This window comes from Rhynchophorus ferrugineus, unplaced genomic scaffold, assembly GCF_030347505.1.
Source record: "Rhynchophorus ferrugineus isolate W39M unplaced genomic scaffold, kcgeb_rfMv2 rfM10, whole genome shotgun sequence".
Taxonomy (NCBI): domain Eukaryota; kingdom Metazoa; phylum Arthropoda; class Insecta; order Coleoptera; family Curculionidae; genus Rhynchophorus; species Rhynchophorus ferrugineus.
The window spans coordinates 8,638,405-8,642,113 of record NW_027472589.1 but is presented as its reverse complement, the minus strand read 5'-3'; the positions used below and the strand labels follow the sequence as shown (position 1 = coordinate 8,642,113).

The 3,709-nt window shown below is 31.0% G+C and overlaps 1 long non-coding RNA gene across 1 annotated transcript; it reads left to right on the top strand.

Moving 5' to 3' along the window:
• Nucleotides 1–618: 618 nt before the first annotated feature.
• LOC143203756 (uncharacterized) lies at nucleotides 619–3,429 on the top strand. The gene is made up of 4 exons (XR_013007427.1): nucleotides 619–843; nucleotides 2,223–2,298; nucleotides 3,126–3,200; nucleotides 3,258–3,429. It is a non-coding gene; the product is annotated as an uncharacterized LOC143203756 (long non-coding RNA).
• The last annotated feature ends 280 nt before the right edge of the window (nucleotides 3,430–3,709 follow it).

The following is a 3,709-nucleotide window of genomic DNA, read 5'->3' as shown; positions in this document are numbered from 1 at the left end:
GTTTAGGTAGCCATTAAGCTAAATTGTTTGTGATGGAAATATTGTGGAATATAAAATACCTGCAGTAATTAGTTTAAATAAGGTTTTTGTTTATTTTTATTTAGTTGTTACAACGATTATTATGTACATATTTCATTTTAAAATGCTTTTTTTGTGTTAAAAATCTAAGTTTGATTATTTTTAAATTTTTAGTGATTTCTTTATTTATATTTTGAAGTAAGTTAAATTATTTTGTTTCTTCAACACCTATCCTGACTCTTCGTGACGGAATATTTTCTTTTGAATTTCTGAAAAATAATTACGATGATTCTAATCATAATAATATGTAAAAAGAAACGAAGTAATTTTTACGACAATAAGAATTTATGTTTCATTTTCTCGGTTTTATTGAACAACCTAGCATTCAGTTTCATTGGTTTTACGTACACTACTTTTGATAATTTCGAAACAATGGAAAATATAATTTTATGTATTATTAAAAAAATATATACGTTCCCTCAACAGCTAGTCTGCTCGTTCACAGCTTGTTGTTAAAAGAGAATTGCTGTGTTTCCATTATACCAAAAAATGCGTTACTGTTTTGGTGGTAAATTGAGTATAAATAAAATTAACATACTATAATGTGGATCTCAATTTTTTTCTGTATTGTTAAATTACTCATTTGTATATTATTCTAAAAATTATTTTATACTTTTTATTGTACACTTCATTGAGTTGAAATATATTTGGACCAAAGTCTACTAAAGCTATTAATAGCTATCTGATATGGCTTATTTTAAAGCTGCCTGTCTGGTAGTATTGGCCAGTAGTGCCATCCAAGCCAATCCTCTCGCTAAGAATGGCGTAAGTCCTTTAACATATATATGAATGTTCAAATACGAAAAGGATGATGAAAATATTCTTTAGCGACTTATTTTCATTAATGAAATAATTTTTACATTTTATTGAATGGAAAATTATGTTTTATTCGTCCAGTTTTACAAGCTATGGATATAACTTAAAATTAGTGCTGGGAACTAATGAATAATGAATAATGAACTGGTGTCTTTTCGGTATGACTGATTTTGTTAGTGTTTACTATCGACTGTTTCAGTCGTGTACTTTTAGTGACTATTTTTGGTTCTGCTAGTTTCATTCGACTGATTTTTAACGTTCTGGTCCTAGCCGCGACCTTGACAAAAATGTACCCAATTTATGCTTACATAGATTTTTATGTAAAATATATAGTCTTATGTTTTTTTTGTAGTTTTATATATATTTTTTTATATAGCAGCATTTTGGAACGATATTTTTCAAGATTGTTAATGTCATAGAGTAAAAAGATTGAAATTGTGAATGATAGTGATGAATGATAAAAATGATAAATAAACCCTTTTGACTGTTATTTCGATTACTTTTCGATTTTTGTTAAAAAATATTTCCGTTCAATAATAAATAAAGCAATTACTTTATTTAAAAAAAGCTTTAGTAATTGTGCGATCATTTTTAATTATGTCATGATTTCGTTTTTTTTTCTATGATTGGGTATATGTTGTATTTTCATTTAGTATTTATGGTTATTGTATATTTGGTATTTAGGTTTTCCTTAAGTTCTATTGTATTGTATACACGATAAAACATTTGCGGGGTATTATTTCATTCTATAAAATTCCATTCCTTTTTACAGATCCACAGAATACTCTAATATAAAAGTAATTCTACTTCGTTTAAAATGAAAATATTAATTTCATGTTAATAGTATTCGGTAATTTTTCTTTTCTTCTTGCAAGTTAGTACGTGAAGGAATATATACATCTCCGTCTTACTCCGTCTACGTTATACTACCGTTGGTAAAAAGAAGCACATATAAAACCTACTGCTCCAAGCAATTATCTCCGTCTTTTCCTCTCTCACAATTTATACAGCAAAGGGTTCGTACATCTTTGTCTGAAATCATGAATTGCAAAAAACAGTCGAACCGTGCATTTGACGCTAGTTTTTTGACTATCGACTGTTTCGACTGTTTTGTGACTATCGACTGTTTCGACTGTTTTCAGTCGATAGTTCCCAACGCTACGTTAAAATCATGAATAATATTTCTCCTGGATATCTCTTTCATTGTTGTTGTATCCTTGATTATAAAAAAACAATATCCTTTCGTATTTTAATTTACGCGGCAATCGGATCGCAGTAAAGTGTAGGAGATCGGTCCTTATTAGATTTGAAAAATAAATAATTTACAGTTGGAACCGAGAAGAACGAGGTCTCTAGGAGGTTATGGTGGTAAAGGAGGAGGTTTCGGAGACGCTGGAGGTGGAGGTAAGTTCGAGACATTAAAATTAAATTAACTATAACGTAAAATAATATCAATAAGTGACCAAGAAATCGAAATATCCCTCCCGAAAAACTATTAGGTTATCCATGAAGATTGCGAATTAATTTTTGAAGGATTTTTAGCAAATTCAATACATTATTGTGGTAAATTCTATACACTATCAATTCTCCGGGCGATATCAATGTTCCATGGTACATGTAATTTTTATCCGGATTTGTTTGTAAACCTTACATCAACAGGTGATTGATTTAAATGTAATCATTAAAATTGTGCCGACTTTCGCTGTCCCTATCATCACGTTCTATTGATAAAATAACAAAACCCATCTTTAGCTCATCTTTATTAAAAACGTTATAATGTATCTCTTGTGATCTATGAATTGATGGGGCATTCTAGTCTAGAAATATGAAATAATCGATTTTTTTTCATATTCTCAAAGCTTGAATAAGCACTTAAAAGGAGCCCTGAAATATAAATTATATTATGCGGAATCCAAATCGCGGCATCTAAAAACGAAACTTTAAATGCGCTTGACGAAACATTTGAAGTTCTACTGAATGGATTCATTTGATATTGGGTGTGAACCTCTCTATACAGTCTTTTATCGTATGAGATAATAAAAATGATCTAAAAATAATCCTCTTTTGAGTTTTTCGGTTAACTATGGCAGGTAGAAACAAATTTCCGGGTTCAGAAAAGATATGAAGTTCACACGTCATTAAAATAAAAATACAGAACAGAAAATGAACCTTAACTACTGCAATTTTATATCGAGAGAATGTTCTCAAAATAGATTTATTGTTCTAAAAAGGTGGCGGTGGATATGGAGGTGGCTTTGGAGGTGGATTTGGAAGCGGCAATGGCGAAGACGGTGGATACGGAGGAGGTCACTCATCACATCCCCAAAATATCGATAAAATTACATTGATTTATATATTTACAGGTCATGGTGGTACCGGAGGTTTCGGTAGTGGTCGCTAGCCAAGCGGCGGTTATGGAAGAAATGGCGGAAATGTATAAGGAGGATATGGAGGTTTGGGTGGTGGTGCCAGGGCTTCCGCCAGTGCCTCAGCGTTCGCCGAAATTGGTTACTAGAAAAGTCATTTTACCGGAAGCAAACTTACCCATTTACTCAACCTCAAAATTACGTGCGAAATTAAAATCAAGTCTTTTGTTGACAATTTGTGATTGTTAAGACAGTTTGATGCACTTATGTAAAGTATAAATCAAGTCGTCAATAATATATGTTATACTAAGACAAAAACTCGATACCTAGGATTGCCATTTGAGTATAAATATATAGTTATTATAGTTTTTGTAGTTTTTATAGGTTAAACTCTTGCCAAACTGAACGCTAGTCCTATACTAAATGACAACACTCCCATATCGCATATA